Source organism: Atta colombica, unplaced genomic scaffold, assembly GCF_001594045.1.
Source record: "Atta colombica isolate Treedump-2 unplaced genomic scaffold, Acol1.0 scaffold125, whole genome shotgun sequence".
Taxonomy (NCBI): Eukaryota; Metazoa; Arthropoda; class Insecta; order Hymenoptera; family Formicidae; genus Atta; species Atta colombica.
The window spans coordinates 1,380,822-1,394,335 of NW_017259212.1; positions in this window are offsets into that span (position 1 = coordinate 1,380,822).

Genomic DNA, 13,514 nt, shown 5'->3' on the forward strand with positions numbered 1-13,514 from the left:
AAAGAACTAATTACTTGTATTACTGGATTTTAAACAACTGTCATTAATCGTTTGCCGAGCAGCGAGTTCGTTTAATTAGGGCGTTTTAAATTATAAGAAATTTTATAGTCCAGTTTCTGTATATTAATTACCAAACAATTCATTTTGTGTTTGTACAAGCATTAATATAAAGGTCTGAGAAACAGAGAAATACGCTAAAACCTTGTTGGTAATTAATCGTAGCAGCGATAATACAACTTCTGAAGCTGTAATTACTGCAATCTAATGTTATAATGAGTTGTTATATTAACGTTTCTTCGTGTTCTTCGACAATAAATTTCTTCCATTTCAAATCGTATTATCATTCATACAATTCGTTAACATTCTACAATTTCCACATCTCTATATAATTTATGATTTCCTATATAATTTATTATCTCTATTTCATCATGTTTATTAGCTCGAATGAGATTGTTTTCTGCTCGTTTTTATTGCTGATAACCAAAAAGTGGCATTTTTTTGTGGCGAGTGATCATTAAAGAACATTCCTCGAAACGGGAGGAAACGCAGGAAGCGTGTCTCTAATTCCTCATGTCTGTCCACGGAAATTTCGCATTCGCCGTTTTCTCCTCATTCCCTCATGCCCATCTAGAAGTCCACCGACTATTAAATCTTGCCGACCGGCAAAAACTCCTTCCGAATTCTATTTGTCTTTCCACCCATCCTCTTATCCTTCGACCGTGGAAGAAGTCCAGCCACTTCCGTCGGTTTTCCAAACCCCCGTCTCGAAGTTCCGGCGACCAAACGCTAATCGGTCTAGACTCCGTTTTCTGCTCGTCGTCCCCTCCTGTCCTACGAAATCCTCGTTTTCCTTCCTCGACACTTCTTCGTCAGGATATGGCGAAACGAAGCCATGAGCACATAGTCGAGACGATTTTCTTGCCCCTCGAGTATCTCGTGTCTCTGTGTGATGCGTCAGCAATTGGTAGGATAAATGAAGAACTCGATCAGTTCCTTATGACACGTGCGAGTTTTTCGATCACTAAGCACCCACACGATGACATACGTTCGTTATTTCTATTAAAACGTGCGTTGATAGAGAAATGAATTTTTTCGAGAGTTGATCTTATTCTCTTATATCTCATCATATAAACGTACAGAAATAATGAACTAGAAAAATTAATCAATCACACGCATAGATTAAATCTAAATACGTATGAAATGACTCAATACACTATTAAATCTATAATATCAAATTTAATCTAATTTGAGTCGCCACTCCTACTCAAAATATACCGTTATTTTATACTAAAACAATTAAATTTGACACTGTAAGTTAAATTTAACACTATTAGATTTAAATTTAACACTATTAATTTAACAGTGTATATTATGCGTAACTGTATTTCTATTCATTATTATTCTAGACTACATTTTGTTTCTTTTATGGATATTAATAATCATTGTTAGAAATTGCGCTATTATAATATCCAATTAATAGGCTCTTCTATTATGCAAGTGTGAATTAATAATATACTTAAGTTCAATTATATTGCAGAACAAAGTACATTCATATATAATACATGAAACTGGAAACTCAAACCACATTAAAATCAGCGACGTTTGAGATAAATATTAATGTATTATATTAATGTATTATCATCATAATTCATGATTAGCTTCTAATGATCATGATGTTAAATATTTAATAAACACATATTATACTGTTAAAGTATGTGTCATGTAACAATGTCGAAATTTTCCAAGAACATATATGTAATTAATTCATTGTTTTCATCATTGTAATAATTCTTCAATAATTTTTCTAATAGTCTTATCCCTCAGGTTGTTAAACTTCTTCCGCCCTGTACACTATTGTCATACAGATATCCGATAAAGCAGCGTCCGATAAGTTCAATATTGACACGGCGTTGGCTTATCACTCGTACGCAACATTAATCACGATAGCGTTCCGAACACGTCACTCGCAAGAAAGTATATTCTTTAACCCGCTTCACATTCTCTCACAATGCGGATGTGTCTAACCGATAATACGATATGAGAGACGAGACACGAGAGCAGAAAAAGTGCTGAAGGAAGGCGAGAAGCGCTTTTTTTCCCCGTAACTTTTAAATAAAGTCATCTAGCGGACATTCTCTAATGGCAAATCTATAATGGCTCCTTGTACCTTTTCCCCTTCGCATAATGTTCTGTTCCTATCATTCTTTGTTTTTGCGCGCCACTCTCGGTCATGTCGATTTTGTTTCAGTTCTACAACGACTAGGGTCCTTCCTTTCTTGTTCACCGGCACCAGTTTCTCCTGCTCGTCTCTCGAGAAGCGTCGAGTGGTGCAAAGCAAACGGCGACGCCGAGGATCGATCGATCGTCGGATGCAACGCGATAATCCCGCATGGAATATGCGGTCGCGTATCTAATCTCGGCGCGGCGGATGCGGCATGTTTGAGTGCTACGAAGGTATATAATACACACAGTGTGATAAACCGTGTACGGAGAAGGGATCGTACGTCGGCGTATCCGCATGCCATGTTTAAGATCGCTGGTATTACGCACAGTGATTGATTTTCTAGAGTGTGAGGAGAAACGGAGGACGAGTCGCACCTCGAAGGAAAATGTGTCGTTTAATCCCGAAGATATGATTTTCATGGCGCATTTAGGATTAAATGCAAACATGAAATATAAATGAATATTTTAATCAAACCAAATGTAATGTCGATATCGCCTTAACAAAATTTCAATTGACTATTTCTCTTCCAATTCATTAATTTTTAACATGAGATATATTTGGAACTAAAGAAGAGATTTTAATATTGATTTTGTACTCCCTCTTGGCTACATAAATAAGTTGAAGAAAATAAATGTTTTATTCTATTATTAATTCTATACTAATTGTCGCGAGTACACTCAATTGTATATATAAATATATTTAATTGCGCGAATAAAATTAAAAATTAAATTCTGCGAAATTGAAAATATTTTTTCTGTAATTATATATACTCAAATTGTAATACTCTGTCATAATATATGCATACATAAAGCACAAATATTGCAAATATTTTTATTTTGTATTGTTTATCGATTTGTATTGTTTCGCGCATCAACAATCATTATTGTAATTTCCATTACCTAGCATAGCAATAAACGTGGCAGTAAAACTTAAATGAAACATAAACGCCCATGACATGCCAATAAATGCTTCACACGAAATGTTAAATGCACGCATCAAATTAGGTAATTGAAGCTCGTAAACAAGCAATGTTCATCGGTCACTAACAATTATTATCTAACGATTGATTCGTTATCGAAAGAATCGAACATTACGCTTACGTGCTTAAACAAGCACGTCAACTGACACAATCGCTGGCAAACAAATACTTATGGCATTTACGTTGACATTTACGACAGTAATAGACAAATACGTAAAATATGAAAGCGCAACTAATTCGATGAGGGTTCCAGAATGAGTTTCGCCGAATTGGTCGAACTGTTTCGACGTGGCTTATATTGCGCCAGACCGCCATACCTGCTTTGCTTCTCTACGGCTTTATCTTCGCAATAGAGTCCTATCTTGAACACCGTGGTCGAGATTGCCACGCAGGTCGTTATCGTTTTATGAATAACAGTTCTCGAAATTGCCTCGACCAATGTGCATACTCTATTCCGGGTCATGTAACTATACGCCACGTGTATTTGAGTATACGTGCGTTTTGCATGAGATCGTTCTGGATGTCCGGCGTAGGATATCGAGCGAAATACTTCAAAATGCTGCACCTACCGGCTGCAAATGTATTATTTACGATGTATAATCGTCCGCACGTAAAACGCGATCTTATGAGAATATATCTGATTGTTTAATAGCGCATTGATACATTCGCGAGATTAATATCGTCTACAGCGGCGTTTAAACTATACACGATCAGAAAATATCAAAAGACAAAAGTGACTCATACACATATTAGTATATAGTAAATATATATTAATAGTAATAAATATCGTACATAAGTAAAATGTACTTAAAAAATTTTAAGTACCAAATCTTAAAGATGTGTTTAAAAAAATTTTTTAAGTATATATTTTTATTTTCATATTAAATACTTAATAAAATTCAAGAGATCTTTATTAAATATATAATATAATGATGATATTTTGCAAAATTAATTTTTTTATCAATTATGTATGCAGGTAAATGGAAAAACTGTTTTCCCTTCTTTTACCACGATAACTCCTAAAAACAAGTCTGTAAACTGTCAAGACGAATTGAAGCAAAATAATATAGATGTCTTGTCTCTCTCCCTAAGCAATAAATTTTTTCTTTCCTAGAAGTCACGTTTACGCGCCCGAAAAAAAACCATCTCCCCACGATTCGGCATGAAAATAATGCATGGTGCTAGGCATAATATAAAGAATGTACGCATCCTCCAAACCATTCCACGCACCGACATCGTGCGGAAATCCCTCAGTACTCTGAACGACGGAGAAAGCGAGGGAGGAATGTATCGTGCTTACATTCGCGCACATTCGCGAAATGTATGCATAGGAAAGCATCACAAGCACATCGAAAGAAGGACCGACGAGACGTACGCTTTCACGCTAGATAGCGATCGCGCACGAGTCTCGAAGCTTTATTCTTTATTCCACGCAGGAAAGCCGCGCGAGAGGTTGGATCAGCCGGATCCAACGGATAGAACAAGAACAGAATAACGGAAGAGAAAGAAAGAAAAAGAGAGAAAGAGAAAAGGAGAAATAGTGAAGAGGTACCTGTCCCACGAGCTCCGAGAGAAAAGTATGTCGACCGCCGTGAATTATGATAAATGTCGTGAGTGTGACGCTGCGATTTTAAGGTACCACCAACGCTGTGCCAACCATGCCGCCAAGAGAGCCACCTTTAACCCCCCCGTTGTCCTTTCTGATCTCCTATGGACGCATGCCATACATACAAAGGCTTGCCAATTGCGGATCTTTCTCGGACGCAAGTGATTGCCGGCAGATACTATATATCGCACACGTGATTCTAGAGAAATGCGGGCTAGTGTTGAGCTCGGTGTGATATAGAGAATGCGCGGGAGATGGAATCGATGATGGACCGATAATTCGATCGTTCATGACCGCTTGTATGAGAGAATCGCCCGAGCAAATGGGACGCGCAAGCACAAAGTACCGGTTAGCACTGGACAATCGTTTCCGCGAAAATTCGTTGGTTGTGCGGACGAAAGAGGCGAACTGACGATGCGTGGTCGACGAGTGGATGCGCTTTTCTTCTTTTTATCAAGAACAAAACGCGTAGGTGAGCGTTGATCATAGCCCGATTGCATCTGACACAAGCCACTGTGTGTAATTAATGTGCGAGTTGACTTACCGCCAAAATCGTTTCTTTACCTCAAAGGGAACTGTTAAGGGTAAGAGGATTGACAAAAGGAAAGAAGGGTGATAACCAGAGCAGGAGGAAGGGATAGAAAGGGATAAAGGGCATCATACAAATCGGAGGGAAGAGGAAGAGAGGCGAAGAAATGGGGGTAGCAAGAGAGAGAGAGAGAGAGAGAGAGAGAGAGAGAGAGAGAGAGAGAGAGAGAGAGAGAGGGGGGGCATACCCAAGGCAAAACAATTACCTACCCTTCCTGTACGCCAGGGGCACATTTTCACCCCTCAAAACGTGGGAAGGAGAGCTACCGCTTGAAGTATGCGAGCTACCCTCTATAGAACACATACACATATATATATATATATATATATATATGTGTGTGTGTGTGTGTGTGTGTGTGTATAGATGCGCATTGGTACGTATATTCGCGCGAATGTGTACGCTATATACACTAGAGCATTCCTCATCCTCTCGATGAGCATTACCGCGTCCCCATGAGACTAAGGTAGGGTTCTCACTTTATAGGTACAGCTCGAAATGAAACAGACAGGTGAAAGCGACTGTGTGCGTACACATACATGTAAGGCAGCGTAAGCGCGCGCGCGTGAGAGAGAGAAAGAGAGATCGATGATAAAAATATATGGGGTAGGTTGAAAAGTAGGTACGAAGAACGCAGATAACTGAACGTCCGGATGCTTAACAGTTTTATAAATTGGAATTTACGGTCGCCTACCCCCTCTTTCCTTATCATTCGAAACGTTGGTAACATGAATAATTCAGTTCCCTTCAGTTGCTCTTTTCTCTTTCTCTACCCCCGTTTTTTATACTCTTTCTATAAATTAAATCGCCAGAGGCGACCCACCAGTACAACGATACTCGTCAAAGCCATAAGTGCTCTGCTAGTTCTACTTTTTTATTTCACTTCATTATGCATCTTGGAATATTTGTCATGCAAGCCAGTTTAATTCCTTTATAGCGTAATTCCTTTATAGGGTGCTTTTGACTCGTGCTAGATGCTGCGTGCTAGATGATACTTTAACTCGCTAAGCATCGCTAATGTATTCGTATTGCGTGATTTTAGATCTATAGAATATAGATAGAGAATATTCTTTTGAATAGATTTCGAGCCTCAATCCGATTAATTCCAAATTTGTTAGTTTAAAGCATCGAATCTAAATATTTCGACAATACAGACAGGATAGTAACCTTGAACATTCTCGAAAAAGTAAGTACGTCCAAAGTAGGATAAAATCGCTATGCATAATTTATACGAATAAAATAAAGGTGCGGCTCTTCGTTGCATTGACCGCGCCCTATAATATTGTATAACGAAACAATAAGCAAAATAAGAATCCGTAACATTCCTTCAGTATTCCAAATAGTGCTTCAGGCAATCTATCGGCTAACCCGAACTTCAATGCGTCCCTGATCTTTATCGAGTTGACCTTTTTAGTTTCCTCTCAATTCTACCATTTGTACGTGCATAATTATTTCTAACACGTGTTTTATTTCGTCTTAGCAAGACATATAGCTATATCAGCTGAAAGAAAAACGCAGAGTGTAACTATTGATAAGGATGCCCTACATATAACGTGATAAGAAAGACTTGAAAAGAGGAAGAAGCGATTGAAACGTGACAAATTACGGAGCAAGTGCGAATCGGAGCACACCGGAGAAATTGAACAAACGGAAAGGGAGGTTAAAAGAGAGAAAGAGAGAGAAAGATTTATCGGCGAGCTGCACTAAATTTCGTAACTGCTATGTGGGTGGAGAAGCTGGAGTTGATTTATTTATCGCCGTTGGTTATCTATATCGCTGCAACTTACTTAGCCCTTGTGTACCACTTTACATTTGTACCACTTTACATTTTGGTTAATCTCTTACGCAATGAATTAAGCACTCTATCAATATTGTACATGCAATGCATACGCATTAGAAATCGTTGTGAATATCTGATACACAAACTATGTGATTATTTATACACTAATTAGACTGCGAAGTTATAAACATACAGAAATTAAAAAGAAAAAATAAATTTTTTAAATTATTACTTCTTATTGAATAAGATTTTTTCTTAAAGACTGTAATTATAAATAAAATCAGATATCGCGAAAATTATTATAAAATTTAAATTATGTGTAACTGTTTTTCCCAAATTGTACTGTAATACACGTAACATCCACCGCTATCCATAAATGCATAAATTAACTCTCACCACGATAGAGTAATAAAAACTTATTTTCCAGTTATTTCTTATTCCGTTCTGTATTCGTAATCGCCGTCAAATACTTATAATTCACGATTTTTATCGACGCTGAGTCCCGGCAGAGGTTTTCTACACCGTAATCGCCATCGAAGGCAGCGTGAATTGTAGACCGCCCAGCATTTAGCTATATTTCTTTGCGAAAAACCGTGAAGTTAAGTAGACGACTAGAAGCAGCCGGAAGGGCAGAGGAATAAAGCTTACTAAAGAAAGGGGGATTGTAGATCGAAGTCGATGAATTCTCTCGATGCTCCTTTATCGTTGCGCCTTCGTTCGGTATCGTTATCCTGCACGAGAGAAAGTATGAGAAAGTCGGCACGATGGGGCCGTGTGTACCCCGTGTAACCGAGTATCGAGAAATACGATGGGACCGAATCGATTAGGAGATTTCCTACTTTATAGTTCCGAGTGCGAACCGTGCTACTTCGCTTCCTTCGTGTTCCCATTTCTATAGTAGCGACAAAATGCGTTTAAATCGAATAGAATTAAGAAATATAAGAAGTGAGAGAAGTACAGTTAATAACAAATTGTAGTATGTAACGCTGTTGTATGCGTACTTTTTTTTTCTCGTAATTAATATCATTTATAAAATTTAATTTGATTCAATTGAGTGAATATAATTCAGTGAACATAATTGATCAAATCGATCAAATTTTTTGTTTAATATCTCAAATGGAATTTATAAACATATTTATTTTATGGAATTCATAAATATAAGATTTCGATATTTAAGTATGAAATATAAGAAAATATTTATCTATTGTATTCTTCACAAAAGTTTCTATGTTCGTATCCTTTATAAAAGCAAAAGATAATTAACTTTATAACCTGTTACATATTTCCACGCCATTTCTTGTTACAGAATGCAATAGGATTATATTACATAGTTTATTTTCACATCTATGTACATTAACAAACAAGTAATTAATAACTTTTAAAATCAAATGAATTTTTATTTACAGGAACATATACGTTTTATCGTGATATCATTACCGAGTGCATTGAAAAAGAAGTGCATCAAAGGATTCGATGAAGCTTGAAGTCCACTTCTTTTAGTAATTTAAATCAAACGGAGGATATGATGGTAAAGTGCATCGCTGTGACTTTGAATACAACGCAACCCGACGTGCAATGCGCACATTAAAAAAAAATGGACGTGACACAACGGAAAGTGATATTGACCGTTGTGCGTTATTATTTTTATGAATTGTATTGAAGCGACTGTATATCGTGAACCCTCCATATCGATACTCCGAACGCACGGTTTAATGGTAACCGAGTGAAATTAACGCACGCGTCGCCGTTCATTTTGAGGAAAAGCACTTGCCCTCTCTGCAAATGATGATGGGCGGAGAAATCGCATCGCTGTTATCGAATAACGCGGCTTAAGGGGTAAATGCAATGCTGCAAAATTTCCGGGTAATCAATATTGACTATCAGCGCTAACGAACCGCTTTTCGCAACAAGCCATTTCGTGTGCAATTCAAATAGAAACATTGAGCTTGCGTTAATCGTTACGCATTTGTAAATGTCTGCAGAAAATACCAGTTGCAAGATCCTTTAATACTTAAATATTTTCTTCATTTGCATGAGCATACGCATATGTCATAGCAATAATAAAAAAGAAAAATTGCTTATCAAAAAGAAAAATGTGTACAATAGTATAAATTATTTAACAGATTATTAAAGATTATTAGAGAGATATATCAAATGTTTAAAAAAATCTTCAATGTGTTTTTAAAATTATAAATAATAATAAATTAATATTAAATGAGAATCAAATCAATTAAAATGAGATTATCATATTATCATTATAAGCTCTTCTCGAGATGAAATCTGCTTTCTGGATACAAAGATCATGTACGTATCGATCGCGTCAATATTTATAATAAACGCTGCAGCATGTGAGATATTGTTCATTTGTTTCTAAATGATGAGCAAACATTTATCAATGTTGATACTACCAATACTAATTTAAAGGTAAGCTTATCGGTGTCGAGACATTATTCGTATGCAGACAGGTTAAATTGTAACCTCAACATTACACCGATTAATCTGTCGCGATGTGAGTTTAATTATTTCATAAAATGCATTGAACCGATCAGACGAGCGAGGGTATCCAATCGTGACGTCATTGAAAATTAGTCAAGTGTAAACCACACGAAAGATTTAAAATTCAAATCAACGTCCATAAAATACATCAGGGCCTTCCGCGCTTCCTGCTTCGCGCTGCTCTTCGGAAATTTTATGGTGCAAGAAATGCAAGAGACGCGACGATGCGAACGTTTGAAGTCTGACGATATTTCTTCCCCTTTTGAGATTTGTCTGACGACTGCTTCTGATAAAAATCGACGTAGCATGCGACAAAAATATATATTGGTAGTTTAACAGCTTGCTGCTCGTATCAAAAGAATTTATAGAACTTTTATGTAACAATCCAAATTGCTAAGCATTTATCGATGTATGAAAACTGGTTCACTCTTAGATCTTACGATCTTTTCTAAACATAGAAAATATCTTATTTACTCAAAATTACAAAATATTTAACACAGAAAGAACGATTTTGCTGAAGTCCAAAAATTGTATCCAAAAATTTTACTACATACAGAATTTAAAATAATTTAGACCATTAAATAATTTAGTCTTATGTATTATATTTAATATATTTTTTTTCTAACTTTGAAGATATCTAGTTTAAAAAATATTATGGTACTTTGTAAAAATAAAACTGTTTCTATCAAAATTTATATTCATATCCATTCCAATATATTATTATTAAATCAAAATGAAGTGAGATATTGCGAAATTTCAAACATTAAAAGCACCATTACAATTAAATACCGTATTTAACCGCTTCCGTACATTTTTTGAATGCACACTTAAAATATACTTTCCATCGGACATATTCTATATTTTCTGATATCTATCTCTATGACAATTTCCGTGTTAAATATTTGTAACGATTTCAAGTAATCAGACAGAATATTGACATAGATATGAGAAGTATAAGATTAGCAAAATGCATTCAAGCGTCTCAGTAAAAGGATATTCAGATTTAGTCATCGCGCATTTACGACAACAAGTCACCGCTCTTGACACGTGTCTTCCTTGGTGACGGATGACAGATGTCCGTAACACGTGTCGTGAACGTACAAAAAAAAAGATCGCTCTTCGATTGAGGGTCGTGACACGCTGTCTATTCTCGCAAGTAGCGCCTTTCAAATGTTTTAAAATACGTTGTACAAATATACAAAATGAAGCAGCGATGATTGAAATTAATACTGATAAAGTAGCTTTTGTATTCAAAATGTGATGAAATACACAATTAAAAGCATACGAACATCATGAAGAAAATACTTTGGAAATACAATACTGACAAGAAAAAAGGTAGAAGGTTGAGAAAGCAGCATTTTTATACGGTAAAGATCAAAGAGAAAACGTGACATACATTTATATTAGAAAAGAAAAGCTGATAAAGACAAGAAGAAGAGCGAAATTTCTTGCAATAGTCAGAGGGGGCATCAAAATAGCCAATAATGTAATTTTCGTTTCTCAAGTTTCTAGACTAGGAGATACAGCAGCTCATCAAAATTAGATTATGGCTATTGTATCGCAATCAGTAATAGTCTGTGAAAAACTATCAAAAGAAGACACTTACAGAATAAATCGTCTTTTTAATGCATACTAACAGAAAGCCTAAAAGTTCATACATAAATAAATTTATCCGTTTATACATATATAAATCTATTATATACATAATTGTTTACGGTGAAATGTTTTTGTAACTATCAACGAGATCGTTTTGACGGAAGATCGCGATAGACTTAAGCAACTTTAAACGAGATATACCTCGGGAACGTTAACTGTATTAATTCCTATGCCAATAAAATTTCTTCACAGGCTCGTAATTTCAATACGCTACGAAGTAATTCTCGGCCGAAGATACTTCGACACTATACTTCGTCCTAGAGCTCGAGTTAAGTAAAAGTTTGGCGCTACGGCGCCTTATAAATCAGAAGCCCGAACTTTCTCACGGGATAACTCCTTAAAACTTACTTTTTAACTCTAGCTTTCCTCGAGAGTAACAACCCAATTTATGCAGATTATGGACGCGGATCTGAAGCCGCGAATTCGAGCCAACGCGCAAATTGCCACTTCGACGAGACGCGCGTTGACGCTGTAAAATATTCAACGTCGATTTTAAGGATAGCCATAATATCCACAGCTATGGTTTTATACGGTTATTTCAGTTTGCTTATATGGTGGAAGTTTCGCGATTCATAGAGGAAAGGCGATCGTCGGGACACATTTTTAAAGTCGCATCTTCCCTCGATCGTTAATAATCGATTTTATAAGCCACTTTATCTGTATATGAGACAACGACTTTTATTGCATAATTTTGATGATGAGAAACATGCGACAAGAGAAGAATTCAATTTATTTATGGTATAATAGGAAGAATTCAGCATGCTATATTCTTTTAAAAGAATAAAAATAATGAGATATATTAAAATATTGTCAAAGACAAATCCAAAGCTTCTACGAAGCATTTTATGCAATAAATGATGTGACGCTTTCCGAGAATTAATTAACAATAAGCTTTTATGTTGTTTTATTAGACATAACTTTTCCCGTTTAACAAGCATTAGAATGTTCATCAAACTGAAACATTCTACGCGCAATCTTCTGTCGCGTCATTTATTCTTGGTAATTTTTTCAGCCAAGACTTTCTTCGATACAGAGATTTTAATGTGATTTCAACTAAGGTCAATAAATGTGTTAACTGCGCTCGAGTCCGTTCGATAGTTCCAGAATTCATTCTTTTAATAGATGGGAATGCACGCGCGGCAAAGGTTGCGACGTGTCATGCCTTAGAGTCAATGCGCGTTAAGTAAAGTAGAAAAGTTTCAAGAATAAAAGAGAGACAAGGAAAGAAAGAAAGAGATAGAGAATGAGAAAATGAGATGGCGCGTCTAGTCGAGCGCCTAGCGCACATCCTCATTTAAATGAAATAAATCTTGTTACGAGTAATTTTCGTCCGGTCGGCGAGCTCGAGACGGTAAAGAGAGGAGATGGAAAGGCCTTTTAAGCCGATGCCCGGGCGATGCGAGACAAATGGATTTCGCTCCATCATTGGAGGACCCTCTCGCAACAATGAATGCTCTTGCGTGTCGCATTCAGGCATTGCGTATTCTTACGTTTAGACAAAACCCAATTCCAAATTTAATATCCGCTGGCTGTCCATCGATGTTTGTATTGTTCGAAATAGAGACGGATACGCTTGTACACCGGATACATTCATAAACCTGAAACTGATCTTGCGGATGAATATACACTTCGGAACTTCTTTCAATGCACTTATCAGTAGTAACAATGAGTATATAGTTATAAGATTAAAGTTTCAGTGAGAGAAATAAATTTTTTATCTTACTTGAAAAGTATATTGTTGAAAATTAACTATATAGTGCGTGTAAAAGAATAACACGGAATATATAATTTTGAAATTCTGAATTTTTTACATTTCTATAAAAAAATTTATTATTTTCATTATCGTACGATATGTTTAATAAAAACAATTATATAACAATAATAGATAATATTTTTTGCAATAAATTAGTTACAGTTCTTAAGATACTTATTAGCAAAAATTATTAAATTGTCAATTTAATATATGATATTATTATTCTAGTTCCGTTCGTTAAAGATCGAAAAAAATGTCCATGCGCGTATGCAGAATTGCATTTAAATTCCTTGAAATACTTAAATACTATATATTAAGATCAGTTTTAACTAAAAATAAGTTTTATTTCTCTTAATTGATTTATTCTCGTCGGTCTAATTAATTAACGAATTATAATAATGAATGTAAAACCAATTATTTATATATATATATAT